Source organism: Hemitrygon akajei, chromosome 22, assembly GCF_048418815.1.
Source record: "Hemitrygon akajei chromosome 22, sHemAka1.3, whole genome shotgun sequence".
Taxonomy (NCBI): Eukaryota; Metazoa; Chordata; class Chondrichthyes; order Myliobatiformes; family Dasyatidae; genus Hemitrygon; species Hemitrygon akajei.
In genome coordinates, this window is record NC_133145.1 from 60,607,097 (window position 1) to 60,618,521 (window position 11,425).

Sequence of the window (11,425 nt, forward strand, 5' to 3'; positions counted from 1 at the left end):
CACTCAGGTTTTCTTTTTACAATATTTTTATTCAGAAGAAAAATTTTTTTACAGAGCGCAACACATAGATACATCTCAACATAACTTGTGTACATTCATATATTGTAATAAAATTGATCAAAATGTTATAGCATAACACATAAAGGTATACCACTCTGTAATCAAAAATTTAAAGATAGGTCATACATCATAAAAGAAATTTTTTATATATATATAAAAAAAATCAACCCCCTACCAACTACCAAAGAAAAAAGCTGATGGATGACAAAGGATAATTAGAAAAAAAAACATATTCACTTAAGAAGAGAAGATAAAAATATACATAAAAGTCTGTGCACTGTTAAAACTTCATAAATTGGAAAAGTAATTTAGGAAAGGTCCCCAAATATCGTAAAAAGATTGTTTCGAATTTAAGACCGAGCAGCGGATCTTCTCTAAATTTAAATACAACATAATATCACGTAGCCATTGAAGATGTGTAGGAGGGGTAGACTTCTTCCATTTAAGCAAGATTGCTCTTCTTGCTAAAAGAGAGGTAAAAACTAAAACCTGTAGGTTAGGAGTATTTAAAGGATACACTCAGGTTTAATGCTGAATGTTTGAAAGCATCTTTGGAGGGGAATAACCAATTGTTATTTTGAGTTAAAACATTCTGTTTATTCTCCTCCGTTGATGCTGTCTGACTTGCTGAGTTCCTCCAGTGTTTTGCGTGTGTTGCTCAAGATTTCTAGCATCTGCAGAATCTTTTGTGTTTATGTAATTGAACTGCTGCTAGCAGAAGGATGAAGGGAAGATGTGATTGTAGAGGTGCAAGGATTCATGGAGAATATTCCCTTCAGAGACCAGGTATGTGATGGACTTGATTGATGAATGGCCTTTTCCCATTTTGTGCTTTTTTACAAACTATAGAAACCAAAGCTACAGGATCAATAATCCCGGTGATTCTCCTGAATTAAGTATAAGTATGATGATTCAAGATAACCGAACATTACAAGTGTTTGCTCATATGGTGACCTCAGGAAACTGCTTCCTTGACAGGGTGAATAGAATGTGCACACCTGTGCACAAAGAGACACGAATCATTGCTGCTCATTTTGGCTGGCATCCTGACCACAAACATCCTGCCAGATCACCATATTTCCACACCAATTCAGTAGCTAAGCTAGCATATTCCTAATTACAATACCCAGGTAGAATGTTTCTGGCATTTTCTGCATTTATTAACCAACATTTAGGTGAGGTGACTTGAAGTTAAGATGGTGGTCAGATTTTAAGATGCTTTAAAGAGAAAGAAAGGAACTTCAGAGTTGGAGCAGAAGTGCTCCAAATGATTCAAGGTTCAGGTTTATTTCCTGGTGTACATTGAAGCATACAGTGAAATGTGGCATTAGTATCAACAACCAACACACCAGAGGGTGTGCTGGGGAAGTCTACACGTGTCACTGCACATTCTGGTGCCAACATAGCTTGCGCACAATGTTCAGCAGAACAACACAGAACACAACAAGCAAAAAAATGACAGCAGCAAAACAAGTCCCTATTCCACCCAGGCACATAGACTGTCCTCTAACCCCAAGACAGTCCATATTCTTCAGCCTCCAGCAGACCGGAATCTGGACTCAGACACACAGACATTGCAGATGAATCTGTAACTCTCGGTTTAGCTAGTGGCTTAATCTAAGGGATGATAGCCCCTGGCCTGGCTGAACTTAAGAAATCTCATTTGGGTAGATGCTGCGCGATGTGTCCCCTGTTACAAATCAGTGTCATGAAATAACAAACAGTACCGATATGCGATTAAACGATTGAGCGTTATAATTCTTAATTTGACTATATGGTTAGTAAAGAAACAAAAAAAAAGGGCCCATTCTCATGTAACAGTCTAATGCGCAAACATTGGAGCTCATTGATAAGGCCGATGTCCACCATCGACCTCCTCCGGTCATTGCTGACCTTCAGACCCTCGCTCCAAGTCTACTCCAACCGGTAGTCTACCAACTCTCTCCATTCACGTCTTCTCTCCTCATCTCCTCAACATACCGGTAACTGTTCTTGAACCTGTGGTGTGAGTCCAGGTACATTCGACCTGATGGCGATGGCAAGAAAAGAGCATGGACTGTGTGGTGAGGATCACTGATGATGGATGCTGCTTTCTTATGACAGCGTTTCATGTAGATGTGCTCAATGGTTGGGAGGGCTTTACCCATGATGTACAGGTGGTGGGTGGTATTGAACTCTGATATTCCAATTGCCAGTCCTGTGCTACTGTGTCACTCACAGTTAGACTGCTGCTGGGAAAACTGAGCAACTCTGCTGTCATCAGTAAGACAGACACAGACCAAACATTATTGTTCTGACAAAGGATCACCGATTTGAAATACTTACACTGATTTTCAATCCACTGATACTGCTCAGCCTGCTGAGTACTTCAAGTATTTTCTGTTGTTACTATCTACATCTACAGCTTTTCAATTTTTAAATCCTGAACAAAAATATTGTTTGAAATTCAATGTGTGGCCTGAGTCATAATTCTAATGAAGGAACATTTGCTGATGTAACATTTTTAAGAGCCTTCTGGTTAAGAATTGCAGGGAGATGTCACATACACGCCAGCCAGGTGGCCCTCTTAACAAATGGCAATAATTTACTTTTAAAGAAATAAAGGCTTGCATTTAAAGGAGTCGTTTGTGACACTTTTAGTTCATCTGAAGTCATCCTAAGCTAATAAAGTAGTTTTAAGCTGGCGTCACTATTGGACCATCAGAAATACAGCAACCAATTTGCACAACATGGGCAGCAGAGTGACAGTGACCAGAAAACCTCTTTCTCTTATGTTGTTTTAAGGATAAGTGTTGGCCTGTGCAACTCTTCTGCTCTTCCTCAAAATTTTATCATGTGATCTTTTAGTTTGAAAGTACAAACTGGAGTTCATCCTAACATTCTAACAGTGTCTAGAGTGCCAGCCAAAAGCTTTCTGCTCGTCTTTGGAGTGTATTTGAAATCAACAACTTTCTGACTCCAGAGGCAAGAATGAAACCTTCAGAGCCACTGCTGATGTATATTGATCTGCACGTCACTCTTAAAATTAAACATAGTTTCTCACACACATCTCCGTAAGTACTACTCTTAGCACTGGACAGAATGTCTGTTTATCTATATATATTAAATAACTGCTGACAACTCACTCCAGCTGGTTAGTACAATGCTTTATAGCACCTGCTGTAAGATCAGGGTTCGATTCCTGCCGCTGTCTCTACATTTTCCAGGTAACCGTGTGGGTTTCCTCCAAATGCTCCGGTTTCTTTCCACAGTCTAAAGATGTACAATTAGGGTTAGTAAGTAAGGCATGCTATGTTGGTTCAGGAAGCATGGCCATATTTGTGGCTTGCTTAGCATAGTCCTTGCTGACTATTCACTGTAAGTTTCAATGTGACGTATGAAGCTAATCTTTATCTTTGTCCCTAGGTTTTGTGTTCCTGACTTTTTGTTGTCATATAGAGCAGCTGACCAATGAGCATCTAAACTGAGCACCAGCTCTAATTTGCTAAGTTTCCAAACAAGGGCTTTGCACAATTTGTCCGCTACCATATCTGGGAGCCATGATTTATGCACAAGCAAGTAAGGCTCGGTCTGGTGCAGAGATAATTATTAACAAGATGGCAAGCAGAGAGTTATGAAATCCTCTGTTTACAATTGTTGCTGAATTTCCAAGACTTATAAAGGCTATAAAATCATTTTCACTGAATTCTGCTGTCAAAACACAAAAAATTCTCTGCATTTCTATACAAGACAATGTTGATTGATTTGCTGAAGTTTTGGAACAAACTCAAGATTATTCATAAACTGAAATGTCAGTGCCTGGTCATTTATATATGATCAACGTTAAATGGGTTTCACAACAGTGACCCACAGAAATGAGTAGGATTGTCAATCTGATGCTACATAGCACACACAAACTGCTGGAGGAAGGAACACAGTGGATCAGATAGTGTTTATGGAGAGGAATAAAAAGTCAACTTTTGGGGCCAGGTCTTGGTCCAAAACCTTGACTGTTCATTCTTTCCATAGATGCTGTCTGACCTGCTGAGTTCTTCCAGCAATTTGAGTGTGTTACTCTGGATTTTCAGCAACTGCAGAATCTTTTGTGTTTACAGTCTGATGCTATTCTGATTTAAGTTTATCTGCAACTGTAACACAATGGCAACACACAGAACATGCTGGAGGAACTGAGCAGGCTAGGCAGCATCGTGAAAAAGAGTAAACTATCAATGTTTTGGGCTGAGAACCCTTCATCAGGGCTAAGAAGGGAAGATGCCAGGATCATATGGATCATTAGAACTCATGTTTGTAACACTATATTCTGCCATCGGTTTCCCCTTTGTATTACCTTGATGCACTTATGAAATTATCTATACGCATGGCATGCAAAACAAACTTTTTCACTGTATCCTGGTACATCTGACAGTAATAAACCAATGACAAACTCTCAGCTCTTCAGAAACACTCAAAGCTAATGCCCCACTCTTTATTGTTGTATAGCCCACACTTAGGTTTAGTATATACACAATCAAGGGTAAAATCCCAATCTCTACATATATATTAAGACCTAATACTGCTCCCCTTGTTGTTTATATCATCTCATAGATAATACCCACTCTCTATTGCAATACATACATGCACAGCTAAAATCCCATACCCTACTCTTTCACATACACTTCCAAGCTAACAGTTCCTTGAGGTTGTTATAGCCGGGAGTGGTAATGGGAACAAGCTCTCCCTACCTATTAAATGCACCTAGTGGAGTACGTCTCAAATAGCCTCTGACAACCCAGTCCAGCTCCTGGCCTTCACATGTGGCTTAGCTATTACACTGTACATCTCAGACTTTCAGTACGAGTCTGAGTCTTGCCACTTGCAGAAGTTCTCAGTTGTCTCGGCGGTGGTCGGGTGTATCAGAGATGGGCAGGAGTCAGGGGACTGGTGGACAAGTTTGTGGAGTGGAGCGGGAGGAATCACCTGCTCCAAAATGTGGCTAAACCAGGGAGATGGTGATTGATTTTAGGAGGAAGAGGACTGTGATGAGTCCTGTATACATTCTGGGAGAAGAAGTTGCAGCGGTGTTCGAGTACAAGTACTTGGATGTTCTCCTTGACTGAAAAACCAACACCAAGGCTGTTTACAAGAAGGGGATAAGCAGACTCTATTTTCTAAGGAAGCTGAGATCCTTCAATGTGTGCAGCAGGATGTTGGAGATCTTTTACAATCCCACAGTAGCAAGTGCAGGCTTCTTTGCTGCTTTATGTTGGGGGAGCAACATCAGTGCTGGTGATTCAAAAAGACAAAACAAACTGATCAAAAAGACTGGATCTGTCATTGGCTACAACCCAAACTCGTTTAAGTTAATGGTGGAGAGGAGGTCATTATACAAACTGTTAACCATTATGGACAATCAGGCACATCGTCTCCATGACCTACTGAATAAGCAGCGGAGCACATCTTCGAACAGACTCATTCAGCTTTCCTACAAAATGCAATAAGCAAACGGTGCTTATAAAAGGTATTCACCCCTACCCCTCTTGGAAATTTTCATGTTTTACTGTTTTTCAACATTAAATTACAGTGGGTTTAATTTGGCTTTTTTTGACACTGATCGACAGAAAAAGATTCTTTCATGTCAAAGTGAAAATACATCTCTACAAAGTGATCTAAACTAATTACAAATATAAAACACAAAAAAAGTTGATTGCATAATTCTGCTCCCATGTCTTATGTTCTTCTTCTTATAAGTATTCACTCCTTTCAAGTCAGTATTTAGTAGATGCGCCTTTGGCAGCAATTACAAACTTGAGTCTGTGTGGATAGGTCTCTATCAACTTTGCACATCTAGACACTGCAATTTTCCCCCATTCTTCTTTACAAAGCTGCTCAAGCTCTGTCAGACTGCATGGGGATCGTGAGTGAACACCCCTTTTCAAGTCCAGACAAAAATGCTCAATTGGATTGAGGTCTGGACTCTGACGTGGCCATTCCAGGACATTAACTTTGTTGTTTTTAAGCCATTCCTGTGTAGCTTTGGCTTTATGCTTTAGGTCATTGTCTTGCTGGAAAATAAATCTTCTCCCAAGTCTCAGTTCCCTTGCAGACTGCATCTTGATTTCCCTATATATTGTTGCATGAATTTTACCCTCTACCTTCACAAGTCTTCCAGGCCCCGCTGCAGTAAAACATCTCCACAGCATGATGCAGCCATGCTTCACCTGGGGATGGTGAGTTTTTGATGATGTGTGGTGTTTGGCTTATGCCAAACATAGCAATTAGTCTTATGGACAAAAAGCTCAATTTTGGTTTCATCAGACCATAGAACCTTCTTCCAGCTGGCTTCAGTCTCCCACATGCCTTTTGGCAAACTCTAGCCGAGATTACATGTGAGTATTTTTCAACAATGGCTTTCTTTTTGCCACTCTCCCATAACATTGCAACTGGTGAAGCACCCAGGCAACAGTTGTTGCATGCAGTCTCTCACATCTCAGCTACTGAAGTTTGTAGCTCCTCCAGAGTTGGCGTTGGTCTCTTGGTGGCCTCCCTCATTTAGTCCCCTTCTTGCACAGTCACTCAGTTTTTGAGGACAGCCTACTCTAGGCAGATTTACAGCCTTGCCATATTCTTTCCATTTCTTGATGATTGACATCACAGTACTCCAAGAGATATTTAGTGATTTGGAAATTTTCTTGTATCCATCTCCTGACGTGTGCTATTCAACAACCTTTTCACAGAGTTGCTTGGAGAGTTCTTTTGTCTTCATGGTGTAGTTTTTGTCAGGATACAGACTCACCAGCAGTTGGATCTTCCAGATACAAGTATACTTTTACTACAATCAATTGAAACACCTTGACTGCATATAGGACTCCAAAAACAGATCTCCATTTAACTAATTATGTGACTTCTAAAGCCAATTGGCTGAAGGACCAATGGCTGGTTACTGGTGCCTTAAAACCAGTCATTTTGAGCAGATGGGTTCATCAGCTGTGGTTGGCAGCTCACATAGGAGAAGGAAAACTCTGATCTCAAACCTCTGCTGCCTTGCAGCTATGCCCACTCATGGGGAAGGTTTGAGGAGTAAACCGTGAGGGAAAAATCCAGAGCTGGAGTCCCCAAGGCTCCAGCTGAGAAACGTTAACTGACAACTCCTGCAACACTGCTGGTACTAAAGTGTATCATCTCTGCCATTTCTTTGGGTTCATCAGCTGCATGGAGAGGGAGAGTTTGCTAAATAGGCAACAGCTTGCTCTCCATACTATACTGCCCTGGCTTGTGCATCTAGACAGTTAGGACACAACATCCATGGTTGACCTTGACTGATGGAGGCCGTATGCACTCACTCACAGCTAATACTTCACCTCCTACCGTATTCAGGATTAACATTCATTTTGCTGGTACCCCAGACTATATGGTGAACTCATACAATACTGGATAATACTGCAGTCCTTGCCGTACACACATAGACTCATGGTGAAATGTGTACTCCTTACTATTAGTTTACTGTTGATACTGGCTGGTAGGCTGCAGAGTTGAGCTATTGTAGGGAGCATTCCTGAGGAGGTGTTCAGACTTGTGATTTACACTTAGTGGCCACTTCATTAGGGACAACCTGTACACCTGTTCATTTATGCAAGTATCTAATCAACCAATCATGTGGCAGCAACTCAATGCATAAAAGCACACAGACATGGTCAAGAGATTCAGTTGTTGTGCAGACCAAACTTCAGAATTGGGAAGAATTGCGATCGAAGTGATTTTCACCATGGAATAATTGTTGGTGCCAGATTTGAGTATCTCAGAAACTGCTGACATTCTGAAATTTTCATGCACAGCAGTGTCTAAAGTTTATAGAGAATGGTGCAAAAAAACAAAAAAAAAAACATCCAGTGAGCAGCAGTTCTCTGGGCAAAAGAGCTTTGTTGATGAGAGAGGTCAGAGGAGAATGGCCGGAATGAGTTCAAGCTGACAGGAATGTGAAAGTAACTCAGATTACAACAGTGGTGTGCAGGGCACGGAGCGACCACTTCCCGCTGAACATCGATGGCTCCTCGGTAGAGATCGTAAAGAGCACCAAATTTCTTGGTGTTCACCTGACAGAGAATCTCACCAGGTCCCTCAACACCAGCTCCATAGCAAAGAAAGCCCAGCAGTGTCTCTACTTTTTGCAAAGGCTGAGGAAAGTCCATCTCCCACCACCCATCCTCATCACATTCTACAGGGGTTGTATTGAGAGCATCCTGAGTAGCTGCTTCACTGCCTGGTTCGGAAATTGCACCATCTCAGATCGCAAGACCCTGCAGTGGATAGTGAGGTCAGCTGAGAAGATCATCATGGACATTTATACTATATGCTGCATCCGCAAAGGAAACAGCATTATGAAGGACCCCATGCACCCCTCATACAATCTCTTCTCCCTCCTGCTGTCTGGGAAAAGGCTCCAAAGCATTCGGGCTCTCACAACCAGACTACGTAACAGTTTCTTCCCCCCAAGCTATCAGACTGCTCAATACCCGAAGCCTGGACTGACACCTTGCCCTACTGTCCTCTTTATAATTTATTGTAATGCCTGCACTGTTTTTGTGCACTTTATGCAGTCCAGTGTAGGTCTATAGTCTAGTGTAGCTTTCTCTGTGTTGTGTTTTTTTCTATTATGTAGTTCGGTCTAGTTTTTTGTACTGTGTCATGTAACACCATGGTCCTGAAAAACGTTGTCTCATTTTTACTATGCGCTGTACCAGCAGTTATGGTCGAAATGACAATAAAAGTTGACTTGACTTGAGAAGAGAATTCCTCAATGTACAATATATCAAATCTTGAAGTGGATGGGCTACAGCAGCAGAAGACCACAAACATAAACCCAGATGTCACTTTATTAGGTGCAGGAAGTATAAGAGGTACCTAATAAAGTGACTACTGGGTGTATTTTTGCTCCAATAAGTTCAGGTGTCAACAGATCAACAACAGAGTTTTTAAAAAAATCTGAAAACCTAATCAGTAGTGCTTGTGATAAGAATATTGAAAAATTATTAGCAGAGACAATAGGAATATACACCATATATCCAATTACCTCAAAACCAGGAGGTTAAAAGTGAGTTTGTAGAATAAAAGTAGGGATTAATGAAAGTGTGCATTAATCTGCTGCTTCACTCTGGGACCGAGATCCTGCTGTTCCTCAATGAGTTCACAAATTTCAACTGATTTATTGTTGCTGATAGATTGTTGAGGGAGAGTTTTAGATTAGAACTGGCAGGCATTTCAACCAACTGCAGCCAATTGTCAAATATATAGAAGCTAAATTATCTGACAAACATCTAAGATGTACACAGGATGTGATTTTTCCCTTAACACTAACAATTAGAAATTGGAGGTGCCAAGGAACATGGGAGCCCTAGTGCAGGATTCACTAAAGTTTAACTTGCAGATTGAGTTGGTAGTAAGGAAAGCAAATGCAATGTTAGAATAAACACAAGATTCCAGAGATACTGGAATACCAGAGTAATACACACAAAATGCTGGAGCAACTCAGCAAGTCAGGCAGCATCTACGGAAAGGAATAAAGAGTCGACACATCAGTCCAAGACCCCGAAATGTTGATTCTTATTCCTTTCCATAGATTTTGCCTGACCTGCTGAATTCCTCCAGCATTTTTTTTGCACAATGTTAGCATTCATTTCTGGAAGTCTAGAATGTAAAAATAAGGATGTAATTGTGAAGCCTTTTAAGAAATTGATCAGGCCACATTTGGAGTATTGTGACCAGTTTTGGGCTCCATATAGAAACACAGAAAAATATCTAAGAAAGGATGTGCTGGCATTGGAAAGGTTCCAGAGGAGGTTCATGAGTGGTCGTGGAGAGGGTATTTCCAATAGTGAGAGAGTTCTGGACCAGAGGGTACAGCCTCAGAATAGGATGCCTCTTTAGAACAGAGAGAAACTTCTTTAGCCACATAGTGGCAAATCTATGGAATTCGCTGTGGAGGCTCAGTCATTGGGTATATTTAAAGTGAAGGTTGATGGTTTCCTGATTAGAAATGACGTCAAATGTTATGGGAAGAAGGTAGGAGAATAGAGGTTATAGGGTAAAATAAATCAGCTGTGATTAAATGGCAGTGCAGATTTGATGGACCAAATGGCCTAATTCTGCTCCACTGTCTTAAGGTCTCAGGATCTTATGGTCAAATTTTAACTGTTTCCTCTGTCCACCTGGTAACTCTAGCTATGACTAACCTGAGAAAAAAAGTGCCTTTTTCAGAACTCTAATGAAAAGCGTATGACTGACATGACCTACCTACTGGAGTAAAATATGTATAACTAAGGCAATGGTAGAGTTTCAAGAGAATACTTAAGTTGTATCTCCTATCTCTCCAGAGGATTTGGATTATTTTGTGGAGACAGCATTGGCAGTACCTCTCCAGAGTCTTGGGGTTCTTGCTATAGGTAGTCAAGGTCTCATTAGCATCCAGGAGAGAGCAATGATTATTGTTATCCAGTGGACATCTACCTGGCCTGAGATCCTGATCTCCCAATATTTTCCTTAAGCAGTAAAGTCCATGCTGCCCCAATGAAAGTAGTGAACTTCATTATTGATGCCTGTTTTCACTGAGGGTTGGCTCCTGAGGTCCAGAGTTTCACCATTAACATTTTAGTCAGAGGGCAACACTTACAGTGAGAATGATTGGTAGAGGATGTTTGCCTTGTGGATGGGGAGTGTTAGGCTCAGCTTCTCTAATACTTCGTAAAACCAGTCATAGATGAGTGTGTCCCTGCAAAATCATTCAGACTTCCCCAACTAGAAGCCCCAGATGAACCATGAGATCTGCAATCTGCAGAGGACCAGATAAGAGGCATTCAAGTCTGGTGACCAAGAAAGTTCCATGAGCTCCAGGGACCATCTCTAGAAAGCCATATCATAGGTGAAGTGTCAATTCTGGACTAAACTTAAATCAATGAAGGATGCTTGACAGCTGTAGCAGGGCTTGAATACTATCAACTCTTACAGAAGTGAAATCAAGCGACAGAGGTGATAATGCGGCTTTGCTTCTGAGTGAGCTCAATGCCTTCAATGCATGCTTTGACTATCAAAACATTGAGAAAACATCATAAACTCCCAAAGCTATGAATGACCCTGTGATTTCAGTCTCTGAGGTCAATGTGAGAGCATTCTTCAGGATGGTGATTCCACAAAAAGCATCTGGCCCAAATGGAGTACCTGGCTAAGTACTAAAGAACAGTGCAAGTCAACTGGCTGACATGTTCAGAGGTCCTTAACCCCTCACTTCAGCAGTCTGAGTTATCCACCTGCTTCAAGTTATACCGGTGCCTAAGAAGAATGTGGTAACCTGCCTCAGTGACTATTGCCCAGTAGCACTTGCATCTACAGTGATGAA